We start from the raw sequence: 27,829 nt of genomic DNA on the forward strand, positions 1-27,829 counted from the left end.
TGATACAACTATTTGTGTGTGTGTGTCGGAGGGGGGGGGGGTATGGAGGGGGAAACACCCGGCAGTGTTTAGACTTACTCCTGGCTCTGTGCTTAGGGATCAATCTTGGCAATGCTCAGGTGATCATATTTAGTCCTGGGAATCAGACCTGGGTCAGCTGCATGCAATGCATCACACTATGTGCTGTACTATTACTTTGTCCATTTTCATTTTTATTTTCTAACCCCTCCCCACCCCCCCCCCATGGAATGCCACATTGTAATTTATGACCAAGCAAGAATGGTTGCTATTCTGTACTCTATTCTTTATAAATTCTCTGCCCACAGACATTGAGTTAAGGAAATGTATCTAACTCTGTTACTGTCCTCTATGAAATGTCTTAAGGAGAGTTAAAAACTGAAAGTTCCTTCTGCAAACTCTTTTCCAGTGTTTGTGGGTGACTTTCTATGTGTACTCCTGGAGTTAACAAGATTGCAGTGTGTGCCTATATGTGCGAGGGCATGTAATAGAATTTGTGTATGCTTCCTGGAGTTTTAACGTTAATTCTTATGGATCCTTCATACAGAACCAGATTTAGCAGGCTAGGTAGAGGTTGTGGAAATGAACTGTGTTACCAGAAGAGCCTCTCTCTGTACCTCATTCTATTGCATTACTCCAAGTCATATAAGAATTTTAAGTTTTAAAATAAATTTTGGGACATGATCAGAATATAAGATGGTTTCCACGGGACGTCTAAAGAATGCCTGGCCGCCTGCCTATGAAATGGTCGGACTTCTTTGTCAAGAATGAATGATTCAATGCTCTTCATGTTCCTGGAACAAGCAGAAACCATTAGGCTATACTAGCATGCAACAGGGATGAATGAAGACATTACTGGCACCCACTCATCCATGAGCAATGAGATGACAAATGATACAAGTGATTTATAAGCTTTGAATATTTAATTATCAGTATATAAACCTCCATTCATTGAGAGGATGTATGTGTATCCAGAACTGAAAATGCCAAAGAAGTGGGGAATTGGCTGTTAGGAAATGATGAATTGGAAAATTGGAAGAAATCAAAGGAGTCTTTGGGCACTTTGTTGTGGGCAAGTCAATGTTGTTCATCAAAACTATAGGCATTAACTAGTTTAAACATGTCACCCAAACCATAATAATTAACTGATTTTTAAAAGCTTAAGAAGGGGTTTGTGGACAGGATGCTGGCACTGTTGATAGGAATGAAGTTTGGAACAGTGTTTATCTGAAACTGTGCTATTAACACTGTAGGTCACAGAGAATTACATCACATGGATGTTGTATGGATTCTGAATCCTTAGCTTCAGTCAAATCAAAGGAATTATCTTTGGACTATGGATTCTTTTCATTCCTTCTGAGAATGTTCTGGTTTCTTTGTTTGCACAACTTTAGTTGTGGTTGTGTGTGACAAGAGGTTTTGCATTGCTAATTCATCGTCTATAAGAAGTAAGCTCAGAGGACTTTAATTTCACTTACATGTTGCTTCACAGAGTTTATAACACTGTGAAGGCATTCCAGAAATGTTTGTTTAGCAAGTGAAAAATACTAGGTACCTTTAATTTATTATTTGCCATAGTTCAGAAGTAATGATCTTTGCTTTTCCTTTCCATAGGTTATCTCAACCACTATTACTATTTACATTTTTAAATATAGTGATTATATAGATAAGAAAATTAGTCATATAATAACCGTCTCAAGGTGACAGAATTTTAGTGATTGAAAACTTGAATAAGGTCATGTAACTTTATATAGATTCCACTAGTTTAATTTTGCTACCCATTTCATTTCATCATTTCATCATCCTGTTAATCGTCAATTGCCTCGAGCAGGCCCCAGTAACGTCTCTTTCATCCTAGCCCTGAGATTATATTCAAGGCTCTTTAGGAGAATGAGACCCATCATTGTTACTGGTATTTGGCATATTTGGTAGGCCACGGGGAGTTTGCCAGACTCTACCCTGTGGGCAGGCTACATTCGATAGCCTGCAAGTTTGTCCAAAGTAGGAATGAGATAATAAGATGTCATAATGAAAAATTCTGATAAGATAAGGCATTTGTGGCCGCGCGGTTCCGGGATCTGGATTTTATAGTCTCTGAGTCTTGGCCGCTGATGGGGTTACACGGCGCCAGGGGGCCAGGTGGTGGGTGTGACCCCTGCCTGCTGAATTTGGAGGATCTGGATGGAAGATGCTCGACTCCAATCCGAGTAGGCTTGGAGGTCTCTGCCAGTACCTTCATGTGTGTGGAGAGTGGTCTCAGCATGGTGGTGGCTGGTCCTGGAGGTCTTCGGCTGCTGGAGCCCCGGTCGGGGCGGGGAGGAAAGCTCAACCTGCTCCCCTCCAAGGGGTCCCAGCAAGGGACACCCAGGCGCGGGGGCAAAAGACTGCACTGTTCTCGTCCGGGATCTGGATTTTATAGTCTCTGAGTCTTGGCCGCTGATGGGATTACACATAAAAAATCCATTTAAAAAACGGCCAACTAGTTTTCTTAAGCACTAGCTAATTCTAAAATTCTAGCTGAAAAACTTGTTGGATACAGCATAATTATATATTCTGCACCTCTTATTTTGATTCTTTATTCAGACAAGTGAGATAATCATAAAACTAGAGTTCAATAAGCATGTTTAAACTTGGAGTTTGCATGAAAATATATTAAGAAATAGATTTTGGGAATGAATCAAAAAACAGATATATAGTTCCATCAATGCTTTGTCTGAAATCAATATATTAACACTCCTGTTATTAAATTGTATAAATTGTGTTTATTCATCATGTTTCTATTGAAGTCGCCCAATAGGATATTATCACTATAAATGTAATAATTCAGTTCTTGAATGTATGTTTATGTCAAAAGTTCCATTGAGAATTGGAATTTTGATGACAAAAAAGTAATAAAAAAATCCTTTATTCATTTGTATTCAGTAAAACAAAATTATAAGTTGATGTATTTTCTCTTCCTCATGGTTAGAAATTTAGGTCTGAAGATTCTTTATTAAATTTATTTAATCATTTGAAAATATTCTATCTTTAGTGTTAGTGTCATTGCTTCAGTTTTTATTATACGTTTTAAGTATTAGATGCCAAAAATATAGGTTTGTGTATCATATGTAAACAGATAGCAGCTTTCAAGTTGGGAAGGGGATAGGTCAAATATCAAAATGATGTGAACATTTATTCATATCAGCTCTTAAACACTATGAAAGTCTTAGTGTCTTCTAAACTCTACAAATACAGGGTTCCCAAATTCATTCCATTAGATCCTTGCTCTGCTTTATATTCTGCAGAATCACTAACAAGATGTGGCAAAATACATAATTATTGGCAGAAAATATATTCTCTTGTTAGAATGGGAATTTAAGACAGACCTGCTTCCACATGGGGAGACATTTTGTAATTATGAGTCATAATACTTAAACATCACCCTAAGCTTTTATATGTAACTTGTTCAGGTCCAAACCAAGTCCAGATAATAGCCGACATAGAGAGTAGGTGTTATGAACATTAGTATGTCTGAAGCCACGTTTGTCCTTCATTTGCATTTTGAACCTTTTATGTGAGCAACATATAAGGAAAAATTAATACTGTTAGCACCAAAGCAGATATTCCTGCCCTGGTGAGACAGAGAGAGAGAGAGAGAGAGAGAGAGAGAGAGAGAGAGAGAGAGAGAGAGAGAGAGAGAGAGAGAAGAGAAGGGGGGAGGGAGGACTAGAGAGCAAGAGAAAAAGAGGGAAGTGAGGGCTTGGCGCTTCCTTTCATCTGATGCTGGACCTATCCCGAATCACTCTATTACTTGTTCTGATTGGCTACCTAGGTGAATATTTAAAGTGACCTGGCACTCCACACTTCTAGACCTGCTGTATCAATACCTATCTTGGCTAGTGTCTGATATAAGATATCTTCCTTTAATAGTTTAGTTTTTTTTTTTTTTCAGAAATCATTGACATTGATTGAAACATACGGGAAGTTTATACTGATTCAGTGTATCTAAGAAAATGTATACCTGTATGTCCTAATTCTATCTGAAAAGTCCATTTATCAGTGAATGTATCTTAGCCTTCTTCACTCTTAATTTAATTATATCAGTGTCATAGACACTATTGATTATAAGGTTAAATGGAAAGTCATATTTTCCTGCCAACATGGAATATGATTGTAAAGTATCTTTATCTCTGTAGCACATGGGTCACATTTAAGCACCAAGAGATGTTTATTTTAGAAATCCAGATGTGGACCATCATTATAAAAATATATTTTTTTAAAGAAATACATGGTATAAGTGGAAAAGAATATGGCAACTGGTATAAATAAATTTTTAGCTATACACTTTTAGCTAAACTTTGTAACTTCACTAAAACAACAGTTTCTAAGTGTTTCAAATGTTTTTTTTCCAGGTAGGTCATCTTAAATTGTCTTGACAACAATTATTTGGACAAATCACAGGAAATAATTCTTACACCATCTTCCTCACAGTTTAGAGTCAGAAAAACAAAGTTTGCTGTTAAATAAAAACAAAGCAGATATATTTAAAATTCACAAAAGGCAGGAGCTTATGATTAATTAAAAAGTTAAAGACTTTTTTTTTTCGAGTGTTTTCCACCACTTGATTTTAAATACAAGCTGCAATTCAACATTGTTCAATTCATTGCCTCTCTGGGGGGAGCATGCTTGCCTAGCAGGAGTTTGACAAATTTGGTAGACTCCTGATATATGGATTATATTTTAACAAAGGGATCAGCAACTCATCCAGCTACCTCTGGCTCTAGAGGGAAATAACACTTTTAGGTGGAAATCTGCAATATAGTTGGACATCTGCATAATGACTAAAATTAACATAGGTTTACATAGTACACAACTCCATTAGAATGTTGATGCTTCAGAGAGGAACAGAAGGTTGTAAATTTCCTAAGGGAAAAATCTCTGGAGGGTGAGAAGGCCTGAAATAAAATCGTTTCAATGTGAGAGGCATGTTGTGAATGGCTGAAAGGACAGGGGGAAATAAATAAACAAATAAACAAATACAATAACAGGACAGATGTGCTCTATTTTTTCCCTAACCTAACGATGAGCCAAGCTGCTCGGGGTTTATAGGACAGGCACCCTCTTAAGGATGCTAATAATATGCTAATAATAATAATGTCCTTTTCTCTTTTAGTTGGTGAAATGTGATGGTGCAAATTTACTCATAAGGATGACTATTATTTTATCTTGAGGCTACTTACTTATGGGAATGGGAAGGAGAAAAATCAGGAAGGACAAACAAACCAAATAGTAAATGAGGGAAGGAAGAAAAGAGGGGAGGGAAGACAAGAATAATCGAGAATGGGCAGGAAAGAAAGAAGACCGTGGTTTGTGCTTAGTTTTTTGGTTTGGGAGCCATAAGGCTGCGTCTCAAGTATTTCTACATAGAGGGATTCTAACTGAATAAAATTACAAAACGAAATAATGTCTCTCTCATAGGTGGGATATAAAGAAACTGGTAAGGAAATAAATGACTGAAACAATAAAATCTGCGCACTGGTCTACAGAACTGAGCTTACTGTGACACTGAGATGGGTCGGTTGTTGAGGCTGAACCTTGAAATAACGGTAGCACTGCACTATAGCACTGCCTTCCCCGTTGTTCATCGATTTGCTCGAGCGGGCACCAGTAACATCTCATAACAAATTATGAGACTTTTGTTACCGTTTTTAACATATTAAATACGTCACGGGTAGCTTGCCGTGCATTTACCAAGCAGGCGAGATACTCTCGGTAGCTTGCCAGGCTCTCTGAGAGGGACAGAGGAATCGAACCCGAGTCGGTCATTTGTGTGCAAGGCAAACTCCCTACCCGCTGAAACAAAGGAACACTAATACTCTGATGGAAGGTTTGGTGTTGGATCATAATATGGATTGTAGGTCACTATCACTAAAATACATATATTTAAAAATTACTCTAGCAGAGATTTGGAGCTTTGTCCAAATTTTCAGTCATATTGTCAAATGGGAATGATGCAGTAGTGATCCCAGGTGACTAATGTGGAGTGGGGAGGAGAGAATTAGCAGCCTCAAGAAGTGAATCTGCTGTTTTCTATCTATCCACCTCTGTCACCCAGGTATATTCTGGGGAAATCTCAGACTGATGAGTCTTCAGTGGACCTTGCTCCTTGCAGGAAGAGAAAGTCACCCTTCCATCTTACTCAGGCCTTCTGGGTTCTCACCTTTCACTCACAGAATAGAATTTCAGGAGGAGGTGAGCAGTGAAGTTAAAACAGGATTTATTTGTTAGTTATGAGAAAAGTGAGATGAGAGAGAGGGAAACAGGGAGGGAGGGTATTCAGGAACTGAGGCTTTATGAGAATCTTCCATTACTTATGACAATCAATGAAAGAAGAAAAGCTAAAACAGGCAGTCTTTGGCATTCTGTTTCTCAGGGTCTCTTTAATTTCTCCAGAGGGGATTTTTAATTGCTTCTGACTTACATGTCCAGTGTAACTTTTCATGATCTGTTGTAACTTCTGCAGTAAGGAGCCTTTAATCCCTAAAAATTGCAGGAAGGGACACCACCCTCAACCCTGGCAAGTGTCCCTAAAAATTATCAGAGTCATTACATTGGATGACTCCATCACTGAAGTCTGTGCTTCACCCGAAGTGTCCCTGGGGTCTGACCAAACAATAAAAAAAAGTTGTTGTTTTTTTCTTTATTTTATTAGCTTGCAGCATCTTCCCTTCCTAGTTATTTTCTGCATATTCTTAGTTTGTTTAGACCAGAGTCAGTTTGCTGACCTCATTAACATCTCAATTCCCTCTCTGTAATCTGTAGCCAACTCCCTTTGTTGACCAGAGCAGAGATAAGGGAAGGGTTCCTTCCTGAAGCATTGGTTGACTTTATGCCCTAATCCAAGAATTTTAGAAGTTCTTTAACTAGGGAGTTTCCATAAACCCCTACTCTGCACAGGCCAGAGCCCCACCACCCTACCAGGTAGCCATCTAGCCATATCTGATGTCTGTTGGTTTTCTTGGCGCAGTTGATCCCCACCACCCAATTTCTCAGGGAGCCATGGATTCAGGTTGGGACAAGGAATTGCTCTTTGCAAGAAAGGAAAGTCAGTCCTAGACCTTACCCAGGGTTCTTGTCTTGCCTCACAGAAAAGAATTTCAGGAGTAAACAGTGAAGTAAAAAAAAAGATTTTATTTGGAGGTTTTAGTAAGAGGAAGGAGGAAGGGAAAGTGATAGAGGGAAAGTAATACACTCCAGAGAGAATGCTGGGCATCTCCCAGGGCAGAGAGAGTCTTGAATGGACTTTTTTTGTTGAGCTTTTATATGGATATCTTCTGGGATTTCCTTGATCCGGAATGTTGGAAAGTCTTTTTCCAGCTGAACCAAAAGGTTAATCAGATTAAGGGAGGGGGATGAGAGTTCTAGAGGATTTCCCTTTAGGCCTTTCCATGGGGAAAGGGTCCAGTCTCCTCCTCAGGGTCTGCTGCTGAAGATCTTATCAGGTCTTGTTTCCTATATCTACATGGTGGATCAACCTTAGCACTTTACTTCCCAGAAATTTCCTTGTAAACCCAGGTGGCTTTATTACCTAGAAATTTCATAGTCAGGGGCCTTTCCCTGTCTATCTGCCTGACTACAACTGTTAAGTTGCCACTTAATGATGCCACTGGGGTCCGTGGGTATCTTACATGAACTGAGGAGAATGGTTGTAACCTCAAGAATTGAATCTGCTGCTTTTTTTTCTATCTACTTTAGTCACCCTGGAAACTGCTGAGGAAATCAAGGGCTGTGAGCTTAACTCCTTGCAGGAAATGAAAGTCAATTCTAGACCTTGCAGGCCTTTTGAATTCTCCCCCCCCCCCCCCATGAAAGAATTTTAGGAGGTATGCAGTGAAGTAAAAGCAGGTTTTATTTGTAAGTTTTGAGTAAGGATGTGAGGGAGAGATAGAAACAGAGAGATAGAGACAGAGTTCATGCTCAATAGAGAATATAGGCTTTCCAGAGAGAAAGCCCTAGTACTCATCCCAATGTTAAAGTATGAAGGTATGAAAGAGGGAGATGCAGCCAACACACGTGAACATATGTGCCCAAGCATCACATGAACTCAGGAGCAATACATAGATTCAGGCAGCGCATAGGCACAGGCAACATATACACGTGATTCCTTTCTTCAAGTTATCTTTTTAGACTTTTTTGACTTTTTAGACTTTTTCTAAAGATTCCCCACAAGAGACTTTCTACCTAGGTAAGAGTCCAGTCCTAAGATACTTGCCGAGAGGTAGAGTTGGAATAGCCTATGTTCTTCTTCAGCATTCTTTTCTTGGCCTTTGTTCCTTCAAGAGCTTCTCTGAGATAGAGGTCCAGCCTCCCCAAGTCTCTGTTGTTTCCTGGTAAAGGTCTTATCAGACTTTTGTTCCTGTGTCCACAAGATGGGTTTTTGGCAACCTTATGGCTATTGGTTTTAACCATTCCCAAGAACTCATTGCCATGGGGTGCTCTTCCTGCCTGCCTGCCTGCTTCAGGAATAAAGCAGTAATTTATAATGACATATCTCTGAAACTTTTCTGATATCATAATGCAATATTAATCCAAAATATCTAGAAGAGAAGAAGGAAATCACTTCTGCCTTTCTGTTAGTAGTGACATTGGGAAGTATGACTATATTTGTGAACAAAGAATGGATTAAGTGTAAAACTATCTGGGAAGGCCAGAGAGCTCTTCAAATTCCCCCTGTATAAAAGAACTTAGAGAAGTCATTCCTAAGACTTCTTCCACTAAAGAGTTCTCTTGCATTTTCTTTCTGTCACACAGCCTTCATAGTCTTAATTTTTCTCCCCTATGTAAAAGTCCATATATTTAAATATACTTAGGGTGTTTCATTCTTTTTTGGGGGGGGAAAGGGAGTTGGAAATGTTGGGTTTGATGCATACACTGTGGGTACTCAGGGACAATTTTTGGCTCTGTGTTCAGGAGTGACATCTATTGATGCTCAGGAGAACATAGGTAATATTGGAACTTATATCATGTTGACCGCATGCACTGCAAGCATCTTATCTTACTATGTCTCTGGCCTCAGCTATATTTGTATTAGTCAATCAGATCTATCCCTCTATTTTTAAGATTGATATTTGAAAACATAGTTTACTCCTAGAATTGATTTAAAGGCAGTCACATAAAAAGACAAATGGCCTCTAAGATGGAATTAAAGGATGAAGGCAGTCACAGACATTCTGAAATACTACAAATTGAATTTAGTTTTACTTAAGTAATAATGAAGGTAACATGTGAAGTAGGAAGAAGAAAGGTAGCCTTAAGAGAAATGTCTACCAGCCAGTCTTCCTCTTTCTTCTTTATCCACTTCTGTCACTTAGGTGAAGTTTAGGAATGAAATCTACTGTGAACACCTTAAATCTCACCAGCTTCATGTAACGGTTTTCAAACTACCCCTGATTTCCACTTGATCTTCACAGCATGACAGTTAATCCCCACCACCGGAAGAACATTTCAGGGAAATGTGACATTGATTGAAACAATAAATTGGCTCTTTTCAGGGAAAAAAATCAGTCCTAAACTCTGCTCAGGGGTATATTTATAAACATATAAAGTGATAATCTCAAGATAGAAAGGGTGTAGGCCAGAGAGATAGTATAGAGGGTGTGGTTCTTGCCTTGCACTGGGCCAAAGTGGGTTTAACTCCTAACATGCCATATTATTCCCTGATTTTTCCAGGAGTGATTCCTGAGTGATGAGGCAGAGATAGACCCTAAACACTGCCAAGTGTAATCCAAAAACAAATTTTACAAAGTTGAATAGGGTGATAAATTCAGACAAAATTTCAGATCAGTTGGATGGATAAGTAGCCAGATACACAAAGAGGGGAAAAGCAAGCTTCCTATCTTCTGTCAATTAAACTAGTTTTAATTATTTGCCCCTATCCTGGGGATTGAGAGATGGTACCCGGTCAAGGCATAAATATGTCTTATACCCAACCAACCACCGTTTCATCCTCAATGCTATGTTGTGTCCTGAACATCACCAGCTCCAGACTTGGAGCCCTCCAGTGTTACCAGAGTGACCCACATTATCCTTGGTACTGCATAGCCTAAGCACCACAGTATTCTTGGGCCATTACATCAATCATGAGCCTGGTTAGCCAACAGTTGTTGGAATGGGAGCTCAAGTCTCCTGAGCACTACTTGCGAGAAAATGAAAATAAAAGAAAGAGAAGGAAGGAATAAAGGAAAGAATAAAGGAAGGAGGAAGGAAGGAAGGAAGGAAGGAAGGAAGGAAGGAAGGAAGGGAAGGAGGAAAGAAGGAAGGAAAGAAGGAGAGAAGGAATTGTTCCTCCTTTCTCTCTAGTTTTTAGGCTGGTATGGTTCATTTCCTTAGACAACTAGTCCCCAAAATTACAGTAACATGCAGATGAATGGTTGTTGAGCCAGGCCCTGCTCCTGGCTGCATGGGAAATTGGAAAGAATCATTTGTTTAAGTTCTTTATTTCCACATATAAAAATGACAGCTCTGTACTATGCGATCCCTCTTTGCCATTCTATTGTACAGTGCTGCAACAACTTCTTTGTATACTTTTATTTGATTCTTAACCTGATTTTTCTAATCTGTGACTTTGAGCAGAATGCCTGCCTCACAAAGTGACTGAGGAATAACATAGAAACTGAGTTGATCCCCCACATAGATCTTTTTGATTCCTAAAGTTAGCTATCAAAACTTCATAGAATAAGTTCTGAGATTGAGAAGCATACAATCATGTGAATCAATTTGAGTACATTATTTTATAAAGTAAGTGGGGGAATCATGTGCCAAAGATAGATAAAACTAGCTTCATCCACACAGAGCAGGATATTCAATCAAACTGCTGCTGGATAGAATAAAAATTATTTAGTCTTAGATACTCTATGTTTTTTCCATAGAGCCAAAAATGAACAGAGATGAGTTGCAGACAGTGTGTCACAGTTTTCTATTGAGTTGGAGAAAGAAATCAAGATAATATGCCCTGTTAGGTGACACATGAACTGGATCCAAAGTTGGAGGTACCTTGTCGCTCCTGCTGGACTTGGTCTATATACATGTTCACCACTCACATATTCACACTCACACTCTAGCAGCTATTTCTGGAATTCACCATTAAGATAAGAAAAGCTGAAGGCCAAGTGAACCATACCCAATTAAGCCTTTTATCAGCTTTGTTTTGTTTTGGAGGCCACACTCTGTCACATTCAGAGCTTACTATTGTGCTCAGGGATTGCTCCAGACTATGGTGGAGGTCATAGACAATGCTGGGATTCAAATCCAAGTTGACCTTGTTCAATGCACACACCTTAAAACCTGTACTATCTTGGTGGCCCCTATCAGAAGGACAAAGGTGGGAGTGTGGTTCAGTGTTAGAGCCCTTGCCATTGAATATGTAAAGCCCAGGGTTCTATTCCCAGCACTATAACTCTTTGAATACAATCAGGAGCAACCCCCTGAGCATCATGCTGGGAACCGAGGACCACTGAGGATGATGGCCAGCCAAAACATCAATAGTCAAAAAGTTTTTTTCTTTAAAAAAATGGAAAAAAGGAGGACGAAGAGGAAGAAGACAAAAGGAGGAGGAAATAAAGAAGAGGTAGAAGATGAAAAGAAGGAGGAGAAGGAGAAGGAGAAGGAGAAGGAGAAGGAGAAGAAGGAGAAGGAGGAAGGGGGGAGGGAGAGGAAGAGAAGGAGGAGAAGAAGGAGGAGGAGGAGGAGGAGGAGGAGGAGGAGAAGAAATTTACAAAGCTTGTTTTGGGGAGTTGGAGGTAGAAGTGGTACAAAAACATATATTTTTACATCTGTTCCCCTAAGTTACCTATATTTGGGCACCATACCAAATTACTAGTCTATAGTAAATCACTAGCATATAGCAAATCTATCAGTGCTTTATTTTTTTTAAGAGCAATGAAATTGTGACAAATACATTAAGTGTCTTGTGAATACTTAAAAACCCATCAACTGTAGCTCAATTGCCTAGACTATTTTATAGATTTGGGACTCATCCTCTCATGAATTTCAGGGTATTTGCCCTTGCCTTTTGCTCTAAGCACTATTGTGTTTCTTTAACATGTGCTAAAGGAGTCTGGAAATTGCTGAACAAATTTATACATTTCTCTCCAGAGTTACATATTATCCTAAGGGGAAATTCTGTAATAGCACAGAATGACAATAGTTAAAACCAAGTCTGAGGCAAAATTACCAAAAGGTGTTTATTCATGAATTTGTGTCAAGGGGGCCCTTCTTTCACCACTTTGTTCTTAATTAATTGTTCAAAAATGGTGGGAAGGGAAGTAGATTTTATGTAACAAAATTAGAAAATACTGAGATCATATCTGACTGACAAGTATTCTACTAAGAGAGATTTTAGGAAAGATGTAGTGACTTTCTAATTGGAATCTTTGACAGGATATTCCAAAAGAAGAAAGTTGTTCAGGGTGAGGAATAAAGGGTTTTCTCTCATGGTCAATTTCCCCGAGCACAGACTTCTTTGCTTTTTTGCTGTCACGACATGCCATATCTTATAGGACAATGGGAAAGAGTGTGATGCTTGAAGGCTTTTTAATATAAAGTGGATAGCACTGCATTATAGTACTGTCCTCCCATTGTTCATCAATTTGCTCGAGCGGGCCCAATAACGTCTCCATGTGAGACTTGTTGTTACTGTGTTTGGCATATTGAATACGTCACGGGTAGCTTGCCAGGCTTTACCGTGAGGGCGAAATACTCTTGTAGCTTGCCGGGGTCTCAGATAAGGGCAGAGAAATCTAACCCAGCTCAGCCGGGCCAGCTGCTTGCAAGGCAAATGCCTTACCACTGTGCTATTGCTCAGTCTCATATAATGGGTGAGGGTTAACTAATAATATGGTACTCTGATGGACGTGAAATGAGTTTGTTCAGTTTACTTAAATGGGTTGTAATTCTAAACTAGATGTTTAGGTCAAAGCAATTCTGATTAAGGAAAGAAAAAGCAATATGAGTTTAAAGAATATAACCAGAATCATGACACATCATTGTATCACTCATATTATCAATATTTCCTTGGAATTCACCATAATACCCTTTTTTACCCTTTTACCCAGGAAAGAGTTAATGGGCAAAAGATATATTTTTTAAAATATATATTGATAACTGGAGCGATAGCACAGTGGTAAACTGTTTGCCTTGCATGCAGCTGGCCCGTCTGAGCCAGGTTCCATTCCTTCACCCCTCTTGGAGAGCCCGGCAAGCTACCGAGCGTATCCCGCCTGCACAGCAAAGCCTGGCAAGCTACCCATGACATATTCAATATGCCACACACAATAACAACAAGTCTCACAATGGAGACGTTACTGGGCCTGCTTGAGCAAATCAATAAACAACAGGAAGACAGTGATACAGTGACAGTGCTATTGATAACTGAAAGAACATGGTGATAATCGATGTTTCTTTCTAATACTTGAAGAAGGAAGAGTGTAAGAGCATATATTTGGTTTTCTGGTCTTAAACTCTGATCACCTTGACCTATAAGTCTTTCCCCAGTGATCTGAAAAAGGCTAATTAAAACATCTGCTATGCATATAGGGAAGACTTGCTTTAAAAGTCCATTTTATTGATTGAATTTATATATGTACAGAATATGTGTATATTAAATTAAAGCAGTGCTATGCCTGTAGTAATTTATCTTGGTGTTATTTTTTTTACCTTCTCAGGTTGTGTATTCTTTCGTATAATCCATCATATTAATTTATATGATTTCTACATTATATAAATATGTTTCATCAAGACTTTGTTGTCCTGACTTTCCCATAAATTAAATGTAAAACTATAGATTAGATGTAAAACTATATTGACATACACTATGATTATTTTTGGTGTGTTCATGCCCATTTATCTCCTGTTGGGGCTAGAGGAAACATCTAGGGGATTCTGGGGATCAAACCCAGGTGATCTATGTACAAAGCAAGTGCCTTATCCACTATATATCCACTCTTTGCATGCAGTATGATATTTTTTTTTGCTTTTTGGGTCACACCCAGCAATGCACAGGGGTTATTCCTGGCTCTGCACTCAGGAATTACTCCTGGTGGTGCTCAGGGATATCATATGGGATTCTGGGAATCAAACCCGGATTGGCTGCATGCAAGGCAAATGCCCTACCCACTCTGCTATCACTCCAGCCCCATGCAATATGATTTTTAAGAGAAAAATAGTTCTACCTGCAACTTTCTCATATACAAATAATAACAATGGTCAAAGGTGTGACTTTCAGGTTTTAAATCATATATCGGTGAACATTTATTTAGCATTATATATTACTAAGCATCTTTTATTTTGTTTTAATTAGGGACTACTGAAAGAACAAGATAACTGATGTCGAGTAACAGTATGGAAGCATCCTGACTGCTTTGGAGTCTCCATAAATTGAGTGGATTCAACTTTTGCAAACAGACAAATGGTTCCATGAACAATTTGCTACAGGTAAGTGAGACATATAATTTACTGCGTTAAAATCCTTCAAAGATTCAATGACTGTGGGGTTGTTAATTGCATTTCAGATGATTATAATGTTCCATCGGTACAGCTGACAGCTTCTCTTCCCTCCCAAATGTACACATGTGGATACCAACATATGGCTAAATGTCTGGCCATTTCATCTTGTTCATTTGGGCTTTAGTCATTTACAAAGGGAGGAAGCAGGAGGAAAAAGTACCTACCTCATAAAACTTTTACTAGTGGTGATTTATGCAGAGGGGCGGGAGTCAAACTGCTCCTGGAGCAGATGTTTCTTTGCACTGCCCCGGGAGTTGAAAGACTGGCAGATTGGTCTGCCCAGGGTTCAGAATAAAACAAGCAGACAAATGGTGATGTGCTCCTCTTTTTTTTTGAAACCGGGGCAGCAGGTAGGTCATTAATATGGAACAAAGTGTTTGGGAAAGGGAGCTGACTTTTTATTCTTCCTTTGAAAACCTGGTGAGATTGGAAAGCTTGATGTGACAGCAGGGTAGTAGATACCATTGGGCTATTGAGAAAGTGGAACTTGTGTGTGTGTGAACCAGTTAGGAAGAGTAAAAGTCCAAGTGACTCACACAGGCAGCTGTTTATGAACGGGGTGGGGGTTATGGCAACCTCTGTAGCTAAATGTTGTATCTACAATGGTCAAAGGCACAGAGCCTGGAGGTAGTAGTTTTCCTGCACTGTTCAATGGAAATAATCTACTGGTTCACCTGTTGGGAATCATAGATTTGAAAAGGCAAAAAAAATCACATTACAGTGGCATTAAATTCTATCTAAGTGGTATGTGTCTACTTGGAAAACATTGAAATCTGTCATGCCGTTTTATACATTCATTCTAGAGTAGAAACTTGGTAAGAACCTAGAGCCATAGCAGGAGGAATGTTCATATATTTTCCTGTTAGTATTTTGCTCTCTTTGGATTGCATTATACAACAGCTATTTGTTCTAAATTCAGAAGCCAAAGATTTTCCCAGAAGCAAATCTTTCTTCTTCTATCAGCTTCTTCACATGATGTCAGTGAAGGTAAAGACATATCAGATGCCCTGGAGTCCACTCTGTTTCAAAACTCACATAAGAACATAGATGCTGAATTGTCTTTTAGCCTGTAAAGTGCTCTCTGAAAATGAGGAGGCAATGGTATGATAGACACATTCTTGAAGTTCTATAATATTTTTCTCACATGTGAGACTCTCATTGACTCTTTCATTGACTCTGATTTTAGTCCTTCCAATGTTAGCACGAGTTTAGCTGCTCATTTTCAGGGTCTCCTGTTCATAGAAACTAAAGTCCAAAGCTTATCGTGGAATAGTAAAATAATTTTGCTGATAATATAAGTGGAGTTGTTGAAACAGGATGATTAGAGGGCAAAACAAAATAAAGATGAGTTCTAGGATGGTCTTTTCATTTTGTTTTGCTTTGGGGCCACACCCAATGATGCTCAGGCCTTACTCCTGGCTCTCCACTAAGGTGGTTCTTGGGGGTCATATGGAATACTGGGGATTGAGCCTGAGTTGACTTTGTACAAAGCAAACACCCTCCTTATGCACTGTCTTTGAAGCCCCAGGGCGAGTGTATATTATTCTAGTGAACAACACAACTCATCTTGTTTATAACTTTTCTTGAATTTCCATTTCATGTTCTGTTGTTGTTTCTCTTCTATTTCTCCACCCCACACTCAATTCCCTTCTCTACCTCCATAACTTTTCTGTATCTAATCTAATTGCTTTCCTTATATTTTCTTAGAGTTGTTCTTTGTCTGATTTCTCCTTAAACTTTGCCTCTCAGGAATTATATAGTCACATTCCCTTCATTTAACTTAAAACCATGCTTTAACTGTTTGAAGCCCTTAGTTTTACACTCAAAAAGCAGAAACACAAGTTAGTTTTAACAGATTGTATTTAAGAATGGTGAACCAGGTACTAGAGACTTGAACAAGTGTAAGTTCAGAAAACGTGGGTGCACGGGACATGAGCATTCTGTGGCTGAGAATCATTTCCCCAGCCAGTCAATGTGACAGATGAATGAAGGAATGGGGAGATAGGCTGGTTGTTGGTCAGTTTATTTCTCTCTCTTTTACTTATATCTCTCTCTTTTTTAATTTTTATCTTTTACTTCTCTCTTACAGCTTCATTCTCCTTACTTCTCTCTTGCAGCATAGATGTTTCTCCCACAGGGCAGTTATTCGTCCTTCTACTTTCCTACAGCATAGTTATATAGAAATCATGAAGGTTAGTGGTACACATAGGTGGGATTGAACATTATCATAGCAACAAACAGATGTAAAGGCCTTCCTTCAGTGGGAAGTTCTCCTAGGAGATTAACTCAAGGACGAAATCTCATCTGAGGGTTCAGTACTCGAGATTTCTAGGAGATCCACTCACAGATGGGATCCCATCTAGAGTGTATTGCTTTCTCCTTTCCCCAGTTACTAATCCATTTAAACAATCATATTGGATACTAATATTTCTAGTCATTTTGTATGAACACAGTAAAAGATATATTATCTTAAAGGTTAAGTAAAAGATATATTAAGCTTAAAGGTAATATCTTCCTGGGATCATCTCACTATATATTCCAGATCATAGTCCTTAGGTTAGTCTTTCCTAAGGACAACAGAGTTCTCATTCAGTTACTTTTTTATGGGTCACTACAGAGTTTGTTCCATGACTGTGCTTGTAACTTAACTCCCATGTCATGAGAACATAGCATCAACTGTCTTCCTGTATTAGCAATGGCCTTATACAAAAAGACCATTGCTAATACATGCAAAGAATACAAAGGAAACAGAATAGCAATGTAGGATTATTAGTGCCTGATGGAATTGGGTGTGTCTCAGGAGCATGAGCCCTGTGGTGGGAGAAACTCATTCATTTTCATTCATCATCCTGTTAATCGTCGATTGCCTCGAGCAGGCCCCAGTAACGTCTCTTTCATCCTAGCCCTGAGATTATATTTAAGGCTTTTTAGGAGAATGAGACCCATCATTGTTACTGGTATTTGGCATATTTGGTGCACCACGGGGAGTTTGCCAGACTCTGCCCTGTGGGCAGGCTATATTCGATAGCCTGCAAGTTTGTCCAGATGTTTTGATAAGATGTTCCGGGAGCTGCATTTTGTAGTCTCTGAGTCTTGGCCGCTGATGGGATTACACGGCGCCAGGGGGCCAGGTGGTGGGTGTGACCCCCGCCTACTGGAATTTGGAGGATCTGGGTGGAGGATGCTCGACTCCAATTCGAGTAGGCTTGGAGATCTCGGCCCCGGAACCCGCGTGGCTTTGTCCCTCTGCCAGTACCTTCATGTGTGCGGAGAGTGGTCTCAGCATGGTGGTGGCTGGTCCTGGAGGTCTTCGGCTGCTGGAGCCCTGGTCGGGGTGGGGAGGAAAGCTCAACCCGCTCCCCTCCAAGGGACCCAGGTGAGGAACAGCCAGGCGCAGGGGCAGGAGACTGACTGCACTGGTCTCGTCCGGGAGCTGCATTTTGTAGTCTCTGAGTTCCAAGCCTACTCGAATTGGAGTCGAGCATCCTCCACCCAGATCCTCCAAATTCCAGTAGGCGGGGGTCACACCCACCACCTGGCCCCCTGGCGCCATGTAATCCCATCAGCGGCCAAGACTCAGGGAGAAACTCATTAAACCTAAACTCTACAGAAGGAGTGTCACATCCGGCGCTGCGGGTCCGAGCCAGGGGAAGGCCGTCAGGGTGAAAGCAACGCTCGAGACACACAGGGCTCCGTCATGCAGGAGATGGTGAAGGATCTCTGTTTATTGTTTCACACCACAGGTATTTATCCCCCCTCCAAGTCAGGCAGGAAAGGGGAAGAGGCAAGCAGTGGGGTGGGATGAGTCACGCACTGTCAGTCAGTTGATAGCCCCCCTGGCCCTCATAACCTTTACATGTGTCTCAAGGTAGTGGCTGCCACATCAGGCTTAGACATAACCACAGAGGACGTGCTAAACCGAGGGTACGCTCTAGATAAACATTTACAAGCTGGGATATTTCCCAAAACTGAGGCCATGCTGTTGATACCAGGAGGTTGCCCATAATGTGAGTGTGGGGGAGGCAGCAGATCAGGCATCCATTTTGTGCCAGGAGGCAACAAAAGAGTAAGAACAAATCAATATTATCCAACAAAAAGGTAAAAGGGGGCACAAAATTCTTAGAGGCTGGTCTCTATAAGGAGAGGCTACTGAGGCAGCAGGGATAGTAGGCATGAGTTTGAAAGGATTAGAATTTGGAAAATAGGAGGAGAGTCTGTTCTGGACAGGAATAGAGGGTAGGGCTGTGGCCAGCAGTGCAGAAGAACATGAGAAGCTCATGATGACTTGGGTCTGATATTTCTGTTCCTAAGCAGAGTTATGCCAGTCAACTTGGTGTGGTACCCAAACTTGGGACCACATGAAACTGTTACTCAGAGATTTGAGGGGGATACCGTGCAGCCATTATTTCAGTTTCCTGAAGTAGAAGAGCTTCACAGACAGATCCAGGGCCATATCTCTGAGGAGTTAGTAGGAAATTAGTGCTTTTCAATAGCTGGATGAGGAAACAATGAGGCTGTGTCTGGTGTGTAATTAAAAATGCAAATATAAACTGTGAACAGCTCCTTTGTAGAATGTTGCTCTCTGGAAAAGGAAGCCGGTTTCTACTTTCCCTTGGAACATTTAGTCTTTGTTGGGGAACAGTTTCTTCCCAACATGCCCAGACATGTTTGCGCACCAGACCCTGACAGATGCTGGACGAAGGATGACGGTGTGCCTGGAGAGACCACTCTGGGAGGCAGCTGATGGCCACTCACTTTATTCCCAAATACACATATTTTATAGAGGGTCTTGGCTTAAGAAGATGTCCCAGTCACATAAAGTTTAGCATTACTGACCTATCACCTTTGCAACCCTGCTTGCCCCAGCCCAATTCCAATTATGGGTAGATAGGAATGCAGTTAGGTAACAATTTTGGGGAATGAGACTCAATACTGGATACCTGGTGCTTGTAAAATGCACCCAGACACTCCCTTCTGGGCCCCTATGCAGGGACATGTCTTATCTGCTATGCAGGAACAGATCTCTTCTGCTCTGGTGCCTGTTGCCATGCTCCATAAGTCTTCTTCCAGCTCTATCTTTTGGCAGCAACAGGAGCTGGCAAGGAGACATGCTCTGTGGAGGTACAGACTCACAACCTCAAAACAACCCCGTGGAAGACAGATTTGAAGTGAGAGCAGTTAGTACATAGCATATTCCTTGGTTTTTGGCTTTTCAATTTATTTCATGGGCCAGACCTGGCTGTGCTCATGACTCTGTGACTAGGGATCACTCCTGGAAATACACAAGAGACCATATGTGGTGCTGGAGTTTGAACTTGGATAGAATAGATGTGAGGCAAGTGCCTTATCCACTGTCTTAATTCTCTGTCCCAACAGATTCTTTGTGTATGTTTGTCTAAAGATCTGTGTTTGTTTAATACTTTAAAAGAAAGAAAGAATCAGTATGGCTCAATTAATCTGTCCACTGAGATCTCAGATTTTTTATTTAACTTGATTATATGCTGGAGTTTTGGACTTGTGCCACTCTTGGTTTCATCAGATGACATCAGATTCTGGCTTGAAAGAGAACGCAACAGAAAGCAAAGCCATTTAAATATCCTGGTGCTAAACTGTAGAGAATTCCTTAAAAATCAACTGAGGACATGCGTGTGCCTGATATGTAAGATATTAAATAAGTCCGTGTAAAATTGCTGATGACTGAATTTTGAGTTCAGATTTTTATTGTTGGACAGGTGAGATGATACAGTGATTATGGCACTTCCTTTTAACATGGTCGACCCTGGTTTGATGGTAACACATAAGTTCCCCAAGCACTGTCAGGCAAAAGCCTGAGCATTGTCTGTCTCCTACCAATATATAAATATATCAATATATATCTATATATAATCTGTATATATATAAAACGTGTATAGATAGATAGATAGATAGATTTTTCACCATCGAGGCATGATTGAGAAAATGAAGACAATAGTGGAGGAAAGGTGACAGTGGTTGTGGAATGGGTGTCAGAATATTGAATGCTTACAAAAAATCATCATGAGCAACATTGTAAACCAAAATGTTTAAATGAAAGTGGGAAAAAAACCCTAATGCAATATATATATATATAGTACTGAATCCTATAAATAAATATATATAGTATTAAGCCCTATATTTAGTGTATTAAACCCTATAAACCCTATAATATATCATGTATATAACATTTATACTTCATGGTCATAGTTATGGTCCTGTCCTCTCTCTGTTCATTGATTTGCTTGAGCGGGCCCAGTAACATCTTCATTTGGAACTTGTTGTTACTGTGTTTGGCATATTGAATACATCACGGGTAGTTTTCCAGGCTTTGCCGTGTGGATGAGATACTCTTGGTAGCTTGCCGGGCTCTCCAAGAGGGGCAGAGTTGTTGAACCCCGCTCAGTGGGGCCAGCTGTGTGCAAGGCAAAAGCCCTACCACTGTGCTATCACTCCAGCCCAACATTTATAATTATAAAATATAAATATATTTTATATAAATATATATTTTGTTTAAATTTTTCTAAATGAATATGCACCTTTATGAGAGAGCAGGGTAAGGTCCATGGTGTTTAATTCTCCTTTTCCTCTACTGATGCTGTTTTATAAACTATATCCAATAATAAAATCAGAATAGTGCCAATCCCGTCAAGAGTCTTTCTATTGCCATAAGGTTTCCTCTTGTTGCCTTTCTATAGTTACACATGCTCCATTCCCACCTCCTGCTTCCTTGGTTAGGTAGGAAAAAAACTATTAGTGTGCACTCAGTTTATGATTTTGTTATTATAGTAATGTTATATAAATGGAATCAAAGATTATACAACATGTTGTTTGTCATTTTTTTTATTTAACATATTTGTCAGGAAAGTTGTTTTAATTGGGTAGTATTTTAAGTAAAGGAACACAACTGTTTGTTTAGCATTCACCTGTTCAAGTATGTTTTCATTGTTTCCACATTGAAAGTATTATTTATAATAATAAATAAAAGTTCTAAAAGCTTTTATTGTAAACCCTGGTGTTTAAATAAAGTGGGGAAAAAACTTAATACGATATATATAATATCAAACCCTATAAATAAATATATATTGTATTAACCTTGAATATAGCATATTAAGCCCTATAAATATATATGTAAATATAAAATAGACATATAAATATTAGTCACAACAATCACAACCATCCTGTTATTCGTCAATTGCCTCGAGCAGGCCCCAGTAATGTCTCCTTCGTCCTAGCCCTGAGGTTTTTTTAAAAAGTGCCATATTCAAGGCTCTTTCAGAGTTAGGAGAATGAGACTCATCATTGTTACTGGTATTTAGCATATTGGGTACACCACGGGGAGTTTGCCAGACTCTGCCGTGAGGGCAGGTTACATTTGGTAGCCTGCCAGTTTGTCCAAAGTAGGAATGAGATGATAAGATGTCGCATGGCTGCGAATGCGGCTGCATGCTTCTGGGAGCTGGGTTTTATAGTCTCTGAGTCTTGGCCGTTGATGGGATTACACGGCACCAGGGGGCCAGTTGGTGGGTGTGACCCCCGCCTACTGGAATTTGGAGGATCTGGGTGGAGGATGCTCAGCCCCAATCCGAGTAGGCTTGGAGATCTCAGCCCTGGGACCCGTGTGGCTTTGTTCCTCTGCCGGTTCCTTCAGGAGTGGAGCCTGCGGCTTAATTTGACTCAACATGGGAAACCTCACCTGGCCCGGACACGAACAGGATTGACAGATTGATAGCTCTTTCTCGATTCCGTGGGTGGTGGTGCATGGCCGTTCGTAGTTGGTGGAGCGATTTGTCTGGTTAATTTTGATAACGAACAAGACTCTGGCATAAATATTAATATCATATATAGAAGATAAAAACAGATATATTTTTAATTTATCTACAACCTTTTATATGAACATATTTTTATCATCTGCTGGATTGTACGATGATCCATATATAGGAATGTTTTCACAATCTGGTTATATATATAATTAATATTTAATATCGCATGTAAATTCAAGCATGTGGAAGTAATATGTGGATACATTGTGAAATAATGTTAACTGCATTAAGATTAGTTAGATTATATAATTATCATTTTGTTGTCATGACAAGAACATTTGATATCTACTCTCAGCAATACTGTCTAATACAGAAGCTCATCTCCTGGCCTAGTTGTAGAGACTCATAAATAAACCTTGAAAGAGATCAACTTGTTGCAACAATTTCTCAATTACCTGGTCCTGGCTGAGACCTTCAGGGCAGTCCTGGAAGGGAAGCAAGCCAAGTTCTCATCCTACCAAAGCCCTGGTAACCACACTCACAGTCCAACAGCTGTTGCCATCTATGCCTCTGGCTGTACTGTCCAGTAAATATTCTGAATTTTCGGCAGTGCATGCATGGCCACAACATCTCCAAACTCCCAGTAGAAGCACACAAGATTTGACTGGAGTGTTACGTAGACACTGACTAATTTCAACTAATAAATATGTTAACACAGTAGGCTCTGCTTGCAACAATAGCTTAGTAAATCTCAGACAAGGACTTCATGTCCCCATGGTGAGATAAACAATTTTCACAAATTTTCTTTAACTGATTTTTTTTGTTGTTGTTGTTTCATTAGGTGTTTTGTGGAAACAAGCAATAGAAAATTAAATCATTGTGGAGCTGCTATGGGGGCAGACTTGAGGGGTGGTTGTGAAAATGGAATCGATGGCAGAGGGAAGGTGACAGTGATGGGCTGGGGTTGGTGTTGAAATACTGAATGCCTGTAAAAAATCAACATGAGCAACTTTGTAAGACACGGTGTTTAAATGAAGTGGAAAAAAACACCCTAATACAATATTTTTTATCTATAGTCATCAGACTCTAAATTAGATCAATAGAACTTTTTTTTTTTTTTAGAGGACATCTATATTTTCAACCAGTATCTGCCCATTACTCCTCACCCAGATTCTGGCAACAATCAATCACTGCACTACTATATTTTTCTGTAAGTTCAGCATTTCTGAGCTACTTCATTTTTTATGTGATTCTTTTAAAATTCATATATGTTGCCACAAATGGCGGTTTCATATATTTATGACTTAATGTATCATATCACATATTTGGTTTTACCTAAATCTCTCTAACATGGGCTGGAGCGATAGCACAGTGGTAGGGCGTTTGCCTTACAAGTGGCCAACATGGCCGACCCAAGTTTGATTCCTCCGCCCCTCTCGGAGAGCCCGGCAAGCTACCGAGAGTATTGGATATGCCAGACACAGTAACAACAAAGTCTCCAATGGAGACGTTACTGGGCCCGCTCGAGCAAATCGACGATCAACGGGAGGGCCTTTACCTTTACCTCTCTAACATATCTGTGTGTGTCTACATATAGACATTTCAACATTTTCCTTATATCTTCATTCCGCTTTTGATAGTTTATTCTTCCTCTGTCTTAGTTCTTTTGTTTTTTTGTTTTGTTTTGATTCGGGGGAGACTCCCAAGCCCAGGAGCCCTACTGATGATTCTCAGCCAACAAGACTAGCAGTTCAGTGCAAGGGCCTAAGGAAGAGATGCTGCTCTGACCCGGAAATGCCAGAGATACCCAAGACACTTGTAGTGCTGAGTACAACAGGCTAGCTCCAGCAATGCATATGGGACTCTGTGGTAGCAGGAATCAAACTCAGGCCTGACACATGCAAGGTATTCACCCCAATCACTGTATTATCTTCTAGACTTTGATAAGAGCTACTCAGCTGGAGAATGCTGTGATAAATGTAGTTTTGATTTGCAGTTCCCTGATGATTCATGACTTCGAGCACTTTTTTATACTTTCTTTGTTTCCAAAATTCTGCTGTTTTTCATTTATCTCTACAGAATGTTTTCTTTTGCTCTAGTGTCGTTTTTCTGACATCATTCACTGGTTTCATTGTGATCACTCTTAGGTGCCCGAGCATTTGTAAAGCAATTATTTGTGAAGCAACAATGGCATCTCTATTAATTTGTGGTTGGTTAGTCACTGGTTGTTGACAGTGCTTCTTTAGTTGTATCCTATTTTCCTGGTTCTTTGTGGTCCTAGTAGTTTTGTGTAGGTATTTGTTCTTTTTTCTCTTGTTTTTCTTTAAATTTATAACTATGGCAGCAGTTCTCTCTCTCTCTCTCTCTCTATATATATATATATATATTATATATATATACTTAATTTCTACATATTGAAATACTATGATTTACAAAATTATTCATTATATAACTGCTTCAGGCATACAATTATTCATAATATAGTTGTTTCAGGCAGCCCACTGGTGGCGGATCGGTTCCCACATAAGTCCCACCACCAGTGTGATCATCCCTCCACCAATGTAACTCTTTTCCCTCCCATACCTTCCCTGCCTGAACTTTTAAACATGAACATAATGAATTTATCTCACATCGCTTTCTCCAAGAAAACTAAAAGGAATAGCAAATAGAATGATCAGAAGCTAAATCAATAAAAGTCCATTTATGATGACTGTTTTCTATATGATTTTAGCCTACATAAATGCTAATTAAAATCATTGAATATGGTAGAATGTAGTGACAACTCTCATTTACATTAATAAGTTTTGAACTCTGATATCTGAAATACATTGCGTTAACCTTTATTTTGTATGTGGGTCTCATTGTGACATTCATTCCTGCAGATTATATTTCTTTCCTGAAGATTTTGAGATAGAATGACAATTGGCCTGTGGAGAGAATGTACTGTGACACAGGTGTATTGTGTACCTGTGTGCCTTGTAATGTCCAGTCTAATTATGCAGGGTTCTAAAGGAGGGGCATATGAGAGCCCTGGGTCTAGGACTCCAATCCTAGGAGCTTAGACAACCATATTGACACTGGCATGGCTCTTGGTGAATACTGTAGCATATCACTCAGTGACATCAATGTGAGAGGTAGGGACTTGAGGAGAGGGCTTAGTGGTGCTTACAAGTCTAGCATGGTACAAGGGCATGCAAAGGTGTGAAAAAAGTCAGTGATGTCTGTATTCTGGGATGGAGGACCAAATAATACTTTATGCTAGAGAGAAACCATATATATATATATATATACATGTATATATCACTTTATCACTTCATATCCCATTACTCATCGATTTGCTCAAGCGGACGCCAGTAACGTCTCCATTTGTCCCTGTCGTGTTCTAGTGTAGTCCAATGGCATCTTCTCATTCTAGGATCACAAAGAGCCTCAAACCGAACATTCAGGGTCTTGATGAAGAAGTCTGACCATCTCATAGGTGGGCAGCCATGCAATCTATTGACATCCTATGGAATCCAGTCAGTAATGGTTCTAGTCCAGAGGTTGTCTCTAAATCTCATTATGTGTCCAGCCCATCTGATTTTTGACGCCTTAGCAAACAAGACAGCGTCCCTGATTCTTGACCATTGATGGAGGTCGGAACTCTGGATTCTTTCTCTCATTTGAGTAAAGCATGACACTCCAAGCATAGCTCTTTTGATTCCTCTTTGAGAGACCCAAATAGTGTTCTCATCCTGTTTTCATAGGGCCCAGGTCTTTGAGGCATATGTTAATGCAGGAAGAACAGTGGAGTCAAAGAGATGTGCCCGGAGTTGGAGGTTCTTCATTTTCTTAGCTATTTCTTTGATGCTCTTGAAGGCATTCCAAGCCGCTCTCTTCCTCCTGTGCAACTCAGGAGCCAGGTCATTTGTCATGTTGACTTCTTGACCTAGGTACACATAACTGTTGCTTTCGGAGATGGTTGTTCCATTGAGAGTGAATGGAACATCAGGAACAAGACTGTTTGTCATGAACATTTTCTTTGTGAGATTCAGCTGTAATATATAAAGAACTCATGGTTCCACATTCACCATTTTAAGTCGGCCAGCATTTGTTCCGCTTGGCTAATGTTTGGTATTATTAGAACGATGTCATCAGCAAAGTGGAGGTGGTATAGTTGCTGACCATCTATCTTTACTCCCATTCCTTCACATTCTAGCCATCGCATGATGTTTTCAAGGGTGGCACTGAAGAGTTTTGGTGAAATAGTATCACCCTGCCAAACCCCTCTCTTGACATCGATGATCACTTCTTTGTAGAATGGTGATATCCTGATATTGAATCCGTAATACAGCTCACAGAGGATCCTGATGTATTGAGTTTGAATGTCCTGATTGGCTAGGGCTTTGATGACCACTTCCGTCTCAGCAGAATCAAAGGCCTTCTTTAAATCAATGAATGTTAGACAGAGCGGCATCTTGAACTCCCTAGAAACCTCAATAAACTTGGTTATTGTGTGGATATGGTCAACGGTCCTGAATCCTTTGAGAAACCTGGCTTGTTCTCATGGTTGTCCTTCATGTAGTGTTCTGCCAATCCTATTCAGGATGACTCAAGTGAACAGCTTGTTGATGACAGACAATAGGCGGATTGGGCGATAGTTGCCAATGTTATGGATGTCTCCCTTCTTGTACAGTTGTACAGTAGTACAGTCCTGCTGGTTTTCCATTGGGACGGAACCTTGCATTCTGACAGGTAGCGTGTGAAGAGCCAAGCCAGTGTTTTGATGAGTACTTATGGTAGATTCTTCAGGTGTTCAGGTATGACCTTGTCTGGGCAGGTGTTATTCATTTGTTTACTGACAAGATGGCGTGTTGGATTTTGGAAGGGAGAACGTGGGGAATGACATATCCATTCTGCATGTCATATATATATGACATCACAAGCATCAAGGCCAAGACCAACAACAAGGACCATACCTAACTGTGTGTATCCTGACATGTACATCTGATCTATCAGTTTGTAAGCCTATGGAAACAGGTCTTGTCCAAAATGTGTGTGTGTGCATTCATATATATATATATATATATATATAGAGAGAGAGAGAGAGAGAGAGAGAGATTGAGCATGAGAGAGAGAGGAAGTTAATAGCACTTAATGGGGTATAAATGAGAAAGAAAACATACTCTTTCCTCTTGGAAATATATTCATTAAAAAATTGATAGAACTAAATCTATATGTTCAATAATATGCCAGGCAATGAGGAGGGATAAATATGCCATACTTATGTCATACCTATGATATGGACCTAAATAACAAATTACAAAAATAATTTGATGAATAAGTACATATCAAATTATATAAAAACATGAACAGTACTAAAATTGAATGACAATCATTACCATAACTATAATACACAGAGTAAAATGTGTTCTTTTATCTGCTCAAAACAAGGCAGTGCCTTATTCAACTGTGTGCTTCTAATGCCTCATGTAGCACATTAGTCATCATACATG

The 27,829-nt window shown here is 39.8% G+C and overlaps 1 protein-coding gene across 4 annotated transcripts in view; it reads left to right on the plus strand.

The window, feature by feature from the left end:
- The window catches only part of LRRC4C (leucine rich repeat containing 4C), a 1,436,015-nt gene that overhangs the window by 819,250 nt on the left and 588,936 nt on the right, over positions 1–27,829 (plus strand). For all 4 annotated transcript variants that reach the window (XM_056132091.1, XM_056132083.1, XM_056132106.1 and 1 more), the window contains exon 4: positions 14,354–14,487. The gene's annotated coding sequence lies outside the window, so the exon portion shown is untranslated. The remainder of the gene's footprint in view (positions 1–14,353; positions 14,488–27,829) is intronic.

The sequence above is a fragment of the Sorex fumeus genome, unplaced genomic scaffold, assembly GCF_029834395.1.
Source record: "Sorex fumeus unplaced genomic scaffold, SorFum_2.1 ptg000007l, whole genome shotgun sequence".
NCBI lineage: Eukaryota > Metazoa > Chordata > Mammalia > Eulipotyphla > Soricidae > Sorex > Sorex fumeus.